Genomic DNA, 11,310 nt, shown 5'->3' on the forward strand with positions numbered 1-11,310 from the left:
ACTTATGTGTTTTATTTGAGGAGGTATACATGAGCCTTTATATGTTTACATGCTTCCCCCAACATGCAGTATGTGTTTTTTGTATGTCGCCTTAGATTTTATCCTTTGAAACCAATCAGCCTAATATCCCACCCTTTAGGACTAGCAGTCCTAAGTGCCTTCGGGACTGATAGGAACGGGACGGGTAATAGCATGCAATAGTAACCGAGACCAATCCGCGCTTTAATACCTTAACGGGGTGGGAAGGGTAGATATGGATATGATGACCGGTGCGATAATACCTCATGTAGCCTCTCTTTAGAGGAGTGATTACTGGGTATTGCATTGACGTGATCCATATTAATCATAAACCTAGGACCCCCTCCCTTTACTTGCTTTCGTTTTTTTTAGAATTGTTTAAATCTTTTTCGTAAAATTCCTGCCCTCTTTACCTTTACTCAAGTTTCGACTTACTTGCAATATTGTATGTGAACCCTTTCTATTTGAGCCCTTAATTGCCTACTTGATTATGTGAAGTCACAATATAACATGGCCGGGAACCACACTAGTGGATCTTGAGGGGTGCCTAACACCTTCCCCTCGAGATAATTTCTAGCCCTTACCCGAACTCTGGTTTTCCAACTCAAAAACCCTTAGTGTCCTAATGCACTTAATCATTAGGTGGCGACTCTTCAATTCGAAAAACCCAAATCCCAAAAGGGAATAGAGTTGTCCTCCCAAATGTCGTAAACCCGATTTCGCAAGAAAAAGGGGGCGTCGACAGCATGGCGACTCTGCTGGGGATATTCTTTAGGCTTTTACCATTTCATGTTATTTGTGACTTTATTGCTTCTTTATTGCTTTTATGTCTATTTCTCTTCTACTGCGAAACTGACTTGGCTCTTTGTTTTTTTTCTTTAATGCTTTCTTTTACCACTTTCCTTTAATACTGTTGTAATTATGAGCAATCATTGTAATCATTATGAATGTGCAAATACGTGACAATTTGTTTCATTCTTGTAACTGCATCTTCAACATCATATTCCACTCGTACCAAACAAATACCATAGCAACGCTTATAATGAGTGGTTGCGCCCTTCCGATATTATCACCCCCTAAATTTGGCAAAGGCGTATTTGCGGTAAAACCAGTCGATCAGCGGTGCAGTCGACAGTTCCGTGCCTTTCCCTCCTGAGTTGTCCGCTCAAGGGTACTGGTCTAATACCCCATAGAAACCTTATTCTGTTTAAACTGTGAATGCATCACTGTCGAACCTAGTCGAGTCAGTTATGCTGTCCATATAATGACTCTTTAAGATAGCCTTGTCCAAAGTCCACTGGGTTCCCTTGGAACCCAAACGGACATCATCACGTTCTGTGCATTTATTTGGAGAACTAAATGCCGTTTATGCTAATTATTGTTTTAAATAGTCGAGTCTGGTGAGGGGTATGGTCTTAACCCTTTTGTTTTGCAGAAAATGAGGCATGAGTTCCCCAACTTTGGTATGGTTAGCACGCCCTCACTCTTACTGACCTGGTGGAGGAATCTCCCATCAAGTGACCAAATCAATGAATGGAAAGAGAGGGTCACCAAGGCTAGCGAAAAGCTGGAATATCTGGAATACAGTCTGGTGGAATTGGAAGGAAAAGTAAGAAAAAGAGTCGCCGACTGCTAGAACGCTGAGGGAAACGAAGGAGAATGCCTGGCAAAGGCATTTTTACTGGAGAACCTGCGTGAACTGGAGGATTTGATCAACGAGAGCATTTAACCCGGGGAAGGTCCTTCTGGGACCAAGTAGTTAGGAGTCTTTTCTTTTACTTTTAAATGTAATAAGGCCAATGGCCATTAGTGACATTTTACTTTCTGCAACCTTAGTGTCGTTTTGGGATTCGTCTTATTTTTTATCAATAAAATAAGGCATTTAGCATTATAAGTTCTCCAAATCAACTTGTCTCTAGGCCTACCTCGGGCGCAACGAGGCACCCAAATTAGGATACGATTTATATTCTCACACTATGTGTTTAAATATTGAAATATTTTTTTTTCTCATAATCCTTACTAACTTGTTACCTTTTTTACTTTTTGTTTTATTCCCCTCCCCAAAAGGTTAGTTCATGCACTCTGGCATCTAAGGGCCCTCCACCTCCTCCTCCTCCGAGTCTTATCAGAAACAAGAACAAAGCAAAAATGGAAGACTTGAGCAACATCAGAAAGGAGAACTCGGGTGAACGGGTAGAGGTTACTCAGGGTATTCAGATTTCCAAGGAAAGTGCCACTCAGCTCGAACAGAAGTTATTGAAATTTCAGGAAGAACTGGACCAAGTTCGGAACTTGGCAAACTTGTCATTTTCTCTCAATACTCCAGATGTCAACTTTCCCAATGCTCAAAGCCCTACACCTCCGCAGAACATCCCGAAACTACAGAAACAACCCGCTCCCCATCACCACTGGAACACATGCCACACTTCGAACAACACCCCACTACTCATTCCCGAACCACTAAACTCCACAAATGATTATCCCCACCACACCCCCATCTACGTGGAAACCATGCCACAATATACTCAACTTATTTCAAGCACACCAGAGTCTGATGACAAAGACCCTCTCATCAAGAACCTGGCCGCAGAACTCAAGAAACTGACTAGCCGAGTCCAGGGTGTTGAAGGAAACAAAGGCATTGAATGGCTGAATTATGAGGACCTTTGCATTCATCCAGACGTCGAACTTCCTGAGGGGTACAAACCTCCCAAGTTCGAGATGTTTGATGGCTCAGGGGATCCCAGAGTCCATTTGAGGACATACTATGATAAGCTGGTCGGTGTCGAAAGAGATGAAAAGATTCGCATGAAGCTCTTCATGAGAAGTTTGAAAGGTGATGCTCTATCTTGGTACATTAGCCAAGACCCCAAGAAGTGGACAAGCTGGGTAGGAATGGCGTCTGATTTCATGGACAGGTTCAGATTCAATACGGAGAATCCGCCAGATGTATTCTACATCCAGAATTTGAAGATGAAACCTATAGAGACATTTCGCAAGTATACTACTCGTTGGAGATCAGAGGCTGCTAAGGTCAGGACGGCCTTAGAAGAAGAACAGATGAACAGGTTTTTCGTCCGAGCTCAGGACCCACAGTATTATGAGAGGTTGATGCTGATTGAAGGCCAGAAATTTTCCGACATCATCANCTAACTTCGACCGTAGACCTCCCAAGCAATACACCGCCATCGCCGAACCAATCGACCAGCTGTATGTAAGGCTCAAAGCTACTGGTTACGTCAACCCAATCATTGCCATAACTCCATAAAATCCTTCCCAATGGGTCAACTCGTACAAAACCTGTGCATACCATTCCGACATGAAGGGGCATACCATTGATGAATGCCGATATCTGAAGGATAAAATCCAAGCCTTAATTGACAACAAGATCATCGTGGCAAAAGAGCCTGCTCCCAATGTTCGCAACAATCCCCTGCCTGATCATAAGGGTGGAGGTGTGCACATGATCGAGGTAGAAGATGATTGGGACCCCAAAGGGTCGATTGGATTAATTGCCGAATGTGATGAGCCCAAGAAATCAACAATCACACTGAATCCAATTGTGGTCCAGATCCAGCCCTCCTGGGACGCTGAAGTAAACATGTCCGTACCTCTCGAGCTTGAAACACCATCATCTACAAAGACCACAGAGCCAATTGAGGTTGAGTTTGGGTCTCCAAAGGCACCTATACCATTTGAAGTTGTTGTGTTACCTCCCAAAACAAGGGTGCCCATTCCTGTAGCAATGTTAGCCATAACGTCGTTCCATACACAGGCCGTTCCTTGGGATTCCACCGCCGAAGCAAGAAGGAAGGGGAAAACTAGGTCTGGAGAAGCAATTGCAACAGAGGGTATGACCAGAACCGGCAGGATTTATACTCCGGAGCATTTAGCTGAATCAAGTAAGCAGGCCTCTGGACGGCCTATTGAAACTGGGCCCGATGATCTTTGGAGGAAGATAAGAGCAAAATAGTACTCAGTCGTTGATCAACTGAATAAAACACCGGTACAGATCTCCATCCTGGCTCTGCTGCAAAGCTCCGAGGCCCATAAGAATGCCTTGTTGAAGATACTGAGTGAGGCATATGTACTCAGCAACATAACTGGAGGAGAAATGGCGAACATGGTAGGGCAGGATTGGAGAGTCACAAAATCACTTTCCACGAATATGAGCTGCCACCAGAAGGGCTAAGCCACAACAAAGCATTGCACATCACTGTGCAATGTGAAGATTATTTCATCACCAGGATTCTGATTGATGGAGGGTCCAACCTCAATATTTGTCCATTGGTGACTCTCAGAACATTGGGAAAGAGCTTGCATGAGATCAAGGATGGGGCCATCAACGTCAAAGCTTTTGATGGTTCCCAAAGGTCCATTATTGGGGAAATCAATTTATGTCTGCAAATGGGGCCGACTTGGTTCGACGTTGATTTTCAAGTGATAGACATCCCAGCATCCTACAACTTACTACTGAGATGACCTTGGATCCACGCCACCAGAGCTGTAGCATCAACCCTGCACCAGGCAGTGAAGTTCGAGTGGAATCACCAAGAAGTAATTATTCATGGCCACAGTAGCAATCCCATATACAGTCGCCAAACCATTCCAGCGATCGGAGGAAGGATAAAGATAGGTGGGGAAACCTACCATCATATTGAGCGAGTCAACGCCGTGGACAAAGATAAATAGTGGGATAACAGGATTGAACGCATACTGAATTGGGGTGGGTATGAACCTGGCAAGGGACTCGGCAGGAACCTCCAGGGAATCACCGAACCTATCAAGCTGAAGAAGCATGGTACCACTTTTGGTTTGGGATACGAGTACACCTGGGAAGAATTCAAGGATTGGTCGCCACCCTGGCGCGACCCTTACTGAGCAGCCGATACCCCGTCTGGAACAGAATTTTCAACCAGCGGAAGTCATCTATGGGTCAGAAGAAGAGGAAGCGTTGGCGGCAATGAAGAATCTGTTCTTGGAAGACGACAATATGGATTGTCACGTCATTTTTGAGGAGGGAGGGGAGGAAGGCCTTTCCATACAAGCTGTGAGCCGAGGAGCGCGCCTCGATAATTGGTCCATCAGAACCACTAAGGCCCGGAAAGCTTTGGGGTAGCAAGGCTGAACAAAGCACTATGCATTATCTTTTACCTTTCTGCTAGTTGATTTCCTTTCCGTACTTTCTTTAAATTTTGAAAAGAGCTCCGATATTCAAAACAATTGTGGAATTTATCAAAGTATTTAAGTTTCTTATAAATCTCGCTCTTATTATTTTCTCTATCATTTACACAACATTACTATTACTTATCTTGATGAACCGACGAATGTGACATGCGACGAGATAACGCAACAAACGGATATAGACTCAGAAGAGGATGATATACCAGAAGAGGTTGTTANAGTTTCGAAGGAAGACAGTTCAAGTTCAGCAATTAGGCGCCCACCTGGAGAACAAGGGAAGACAGTTCAAGTTTCAAGGGAAAGCAGTTTCGAAGGAAGACAGTTCAAGTTCGGCAATCAGGCGTCCACCTGGAGAACAAGGGAAAACAGTTCAAGTTTCAAGGGAAAGCAGTTTCGAAGGAAGACAGTTCAAGTTCAGCAATCAGGCGCCCACCTGGAGAACAAGGGAAGACAGTTCAAGTTTCAAGGGGAAAAAGAATGGTTGCCACCCTCGCGCGGTCCTTACTATCCATTGGAGAAACCGATACCCCGTCTGGAGCAGACTTTTCAACCAGCCGAAGTCATTTATGGGTCGGAAGAAGAGGAAGCATTAGTAGCAATGAGGAACTTGTTCCTGGAGGATGATAATATGGACTGTTGTGTCATTTTCGAGGAGGAGGGGGAGGAAGGCCCTTCCATACAAGCCGTGAGCCGAGGAGCGCGCCTCAATAATTGGTCCATCAGAACCACCAAGGCCCGGAAAGCTTCGGGGTAGCAAGGCTGAACAAAGCACCATACATTATATTTTACTTTTCGCTAGTTGATTTTCTTTCCGTATTTTCTTTAAATTTCGAAAAGAGCTCCGATGTTCAAAACAATTATGAAATTTATCAAAAGCATTTCAGTTTCTTGTGAATCTCACTCTTATTATTTTCTCTATCATTTACTTTATTTACACAGCATTACTATTACTTATCTTGATGAACCGACGATTGTGACATGCAACGAGACAATGCAACAAACGGATATAGACTCAGAAGAGGATGATATACCAGAAGAGGTTGTTAAAGAGGTTGAGAACTTTGAGAATATGCCTAAGTCTAACTTGGACGAAACTGAGGTTATCAACTTGGGGGACACAGAGAATGTCAAAGAAATGCGCATCAGTGTTCATCTATCACCATCAGAAAAGGAAGAGTACGCGGAATTTCTAAAAGGGTATGAGGACATATTTGCCTGGTCGTATGATGATATGACTGGTCTCAGCACATCTATTGTATCCCACAAACTGCCAACGGATCCAGCATGTCCGCCGGTAAAACAGAAGCTCAGGAAATTCAAGCTTGACATGAGTTTGAAAATCAAGGAAGAAGTCACCAAGCAGGTCAAAGCCAAGGTCCTCAGGGTAGTAGAGTATCCAACATGGTTAGCCAACATCGTGCCACTACCGAAGAAGAACGGGAAGGTTAGAGTCTGTGTTGACTACCGGGACCTCAACCGGGCCAGTCGCAAAGACGACTTCCCCTTGCCAAATATACACATCTTGATTGACAACTGCGCCAAGCATCAGCTGCAGTCATTCGTTGATTGTTTTGCTGGGTATCATCAGATATGGATGGACGAAGAAGACGCGGAGAAAATGGCTTTCATTACGCCGTGGGGGATGTATTGTTACAAGATGATGCCGTTTGGATTAAAGAATGATGGGGCCAACTACATGAGGGCCATGACTACTATTTTCCATGACATGATACACAAAGAGATCGAGGTCTATATGGACGATGTCATCATCAAATCCAAGAAAGCCACTGATCACATGGGGGACTTGAGGAAGTTTTTCAACAGATTGCGGAGGTACAACCTGAAACTAAACCCTGCAAAGTGTTCATTTGGGGTTCCTGCTGGAAAATTACTTGGATTCATTGTGAGTCGCCAAGGAATAGAACTGGATCCATCAAAGGTCAAAGCTATCCAAGAACTGCCACCGCCAAAGAACAAGAAGGATGTTATGAGTTTCTTGGGGAGACTCAATTACATCAACCGGTTCATAGCTCAGTCCACTATCATTTGTGAACCAATCTTTAAGATGTTGAAGAAAGACGCCGCCACTAAATGGACTGATGATTGTCAGAAAGCCTTCGACATAATCAAGGAATACCTGTCAACGCCGCCAGTTCTAGTTCCGCCCGAACCGGGTAGACTGCTATTGCTCTACCTTGCAGTACTGGATGGGGCATTCGGTTGTGTTTTGGGACAACATGATTAAGCAGGGAGAAAGGAGCAAGCCATTTGCTATCTCAACAAGAAGTTCACCCCATACGAGGCCCGGTATTCCCTGCTAGAACGCACCTGTTGTGCTCTTACTTGGGTGGCTCAGAAGTTGAGGCATTATTTCTGTGCCTATACCACTTATCTCATATCAAGGATGGATCCGCTGAAGTACATCTTTCAGAACCCCATGCCCACGGGCAAGCTAGCCAAATGGCAAATCCTACTGAGTGAATTTGATATTGTCTACGTAAATCAGAAGGCAATCAAAGGACAGGCACTGGCAGATCATCTTGCCGAAAATCCCGTGGACAGAGAATACGAGCCTCTAAAGACGTATTTTCCTGACGAAGAGGTCTCTTTCATAGGAGAAGATATCGCAGAATCCTATGATGGCTGGAGAATGTTTTTCGACGGAGCAGCAAACTTCAAAGGAGTCGGCATAGGGGCAGTTCTAGTATCAGAAACAGGTCAGCATTATCCAGTGTCCGCCAAGCTCAGGTTCCCGTGCACCAACAACATGGCCGAGTACGAAGCCTGCATCTTAGGGCTCAAGCTGGCCATTGATATGAACGTTCAAGAGTTACTAGTGATCGGGGATTCAAATTTGCTCATACATCAGGTCCGAGAAGAATGGGCAACCAAGAAATCCAAGATACTCCCGTATTTGCATCACGTACAGGAGTTGAGGAAGAGGTTTACAAAGAGAAGAATTCCAGCATGTTCCCAGAGTCCAGAACGAGTTCGCCGACGCATTGGCCACCTTATCCTCTATGATTCAGCATCCAGATAAGAACTTCATTGATCCTATCCCAGTGAAAATTCATGATCAGCCAGCTTACTGTGCTCATGTCGAGGAAGAAGCAGACGGAAAACCTTGGTTCCATGATATCAAAAGGTATTTGACACCAGGGGAATATCCAGAACTTGCAAACGCTACTCAGAAGCGCACACTGCGAAGGTTATCTAACAACTTCTTTCACAACGGAGGAATCCTGTATAGGAGGACTCCCGATTTAGGATTACTAAGGTGTGCCGAAGCAAAGGAAGCATCCAGACTATTAGAGGAAATTCATGCAGGGACCTGCGGTCCACATATGAATGGTTTTGTCTTAGCAAAGAAGATACTCCGATCAGGATATTTTTGGATGACCATGGAAACGGACTGCATCCAGTATGTCCGAAAGTGCCATCGCTGTTAGATACATGCAGACATGATAAAGGTGCCTCCAAATGAGCTTACTGCAACAAGCTCGCCATGGCCGTTCGCCGCTTGGGGAATGGATGTCATCGGACCTGTTGAGCCTGCCACATCAAACGGGCACAGGTTCATTCTAGTAGCCATTGATTATTTCACAAAATGGGTTGAAGCAGCATCATATAAGGTAGTAACCAAGAAGGTTGTGGCAGACTTTGTCCGCAACCGTATCATTTGCCGGTTCGGCATAATCATTACTGATAATGGTTCCAATCTCAACAGTGACCTAATGAAAGCAATGTGTGAAACCTTCAAGATTAAGCACAAGAATTCTACAGCCTACAAACCTCAGATGAATGGAGCTGTAGAAGCGGCCAATAAGAACATCAAGAAGATATTAAGGAAAATGATAGAGAAACACAAGCAGTGGCACGAAAAGCTATCGTTTGCTTTATTGGGGTACCGCACCACAGTTCACACATCAACCGGGGCGATTCCCTATATGTTGGTTTATGGTACAGAGGCAGTCATTCCTGCCGAGGTAGAGATCCCCTCCCTAAGAATTATACAGGGAGCGGAACTTGAAGATACAGAATGGGTAAAGAGTCGCTATGAGCAGTTAGCCCTTATAGACGGAAAAAGAATGAATGCTGTTTGCCATGGTCAATTGTATCAGATCAGAACGACCAGAGCTTTCAACAGAAGAGTCAAGCCAAGACAATTTACACCAGGACAGTTAGTGTTGAAGAAAATTTTCCCGCATCAGGACGAAGCCAAAGGAAAGTTCTCTCCTAACTGGCAGGGCCAGTACATGGTTCACCGGGTCCTAATAGGAGGAGCCCTCATACTTGCAGAAATGGATGGAGAAGTCTGGCCAAAGCCAATTAATTCAGATGCAGTCAAGCGTTATTATGTGTAATCATTATGATTTCTTTATGATGTAATTTGAACTACGTCTGACCTGGTTCCCGTTTAAGAGGGGATACGTAGGCAGCCCTATGGATTCGGTCACAATTCAATAAAAATTTCATTTCCCCCCCAATATTGGAAACTGGGGTAGAATTTTGAGGAGGACCCTCAAAATTCCGAAGTTGATTTTCAGCCATTCATCGCACGTAGCCGTCAGAAGCACCAGCCCAGTAAACTGGGGCAGAATTTTGAGGAGGACCCTCAAAATTCCGGAAAGGGAGGTTGCAATGTCTTGAACCGCGTCACAGTCATTGGTTCATCTAAAATAGAGGTTTTTTATGTATTTACATCATACTTTTACTAAACCATGCATGGTTAATATCAAAATTGCTTTGTTTAGCGACGCTACCCCCAATGAAAGCAAGAGCCGAATAAGACAAGCGAAGTCCACGGGAAGACGAACTAACCTTCCTCCTTTTACAAAACTCACGATTGTTCTTTGAATGCAGGCACCCCAAGACATAAAACCATCAGATATGATTACATACTCATATTTGGCAGGAGTACAACTCTTAGAATCACCGCTTACTTACAAGTGTTATCCGCACATGACATCCCCAACAGCCACAACAACGCAACCAACTATCAGCTAAGAGCTTTTGTTACTATTCACCTCTATCTGCTGCATTGCATAAGGCTACCTTTCTGCCTTCTGAGACTAAGCATTGTCTCCATCTGCATTCTCCTACATTGCATAAGGCTACCTTTCTGCCTTCCGAGACTAAGCACTGTCTCCATCTGCATTCTCCTGCATTGTTTAAGGCTACCTTTCTGCCTTCCGAGACTAAGCATTGTCTCCATCTGCATTCTCCTGCATCGCATAAGGCTGCCTTTCTGCCTTTTGAGACTAAGCGTTGTCTCCATCTGCATTCTCCTGCATTGCATAAGGCTACCTTTCTACCTTCTGAGACTAAGCATTGTCTCCATCTGCATTTCTTGCATTGCATAAGGCTATTTTTCTGCCTTCCGAGACTAAGCAGTGTCTCCATCTGCATGGCTGAAATATCGCCAACTTTGTTTAAATTCCGCATCGGCTGATATTCCAACTTCGTTCAAATTTCGCATCGATTGAAATATCTCCAACTTTTATTTAAATCCTGCATGGCTGAAAGATCGCCAACCTTTATTTAAATCTTTACATGGCTGAAATATCGCCAACTTTATTTAAATCCCTTACATGGCTGAAATATCGCCAACTTTATTTATACTTTGCATCGGCTGAAACATCGCCAAATCCTGCATTTCATGGGCTGAAAGATCGCCAAATTGTCCAAAGGCACCATTGTTCGGAGGCACTATTTTCATAGCCCAAGAACGCTATGCCATGGCCTGAGGACCCCTTCTTTATCTTTTGCATATCATTATTCAAAGGCATCATGGTTCGGAGGCTCCATTATTATGGCCCGAGAACATCATTTCATAGCCTGCGAATCCTCTATTATACGCTTCATGGCCCAGGACTTCATGGTCTGAGGACGTCATCCTACCCGTCCAAAGACAGCATTCATGGTCCAACGGGAACTTGCATCACGTTTAAACTTATGCACGATATGTACGTATTGCTTATTCGCAGGTACACCGGCTAGCAACGACCATCACAGCAGGAGCGATCTCGCTCCGGTTCCCGCAGCCTATTAATCCCTGACCATCCTTCCCGACCCGAATATCGCACCCGTCTTTCGAAATCTCCATCG

Source organism: Nicotiana attenuata, unplaced genomic scaffold (assembly GCF_001879085.1).
Source record: "Nicotiana attenuata strain UT unplaced genomic scaffold, NIATTr2, whole genome shotgun sequence".
Taxonomy (NCBI): Eukaryota; Viridiplantae; Streptophyta; class Magnoliopsida; order Solanales; family Solanaceae; genus Nicotiana; species Nicotiana attenuata.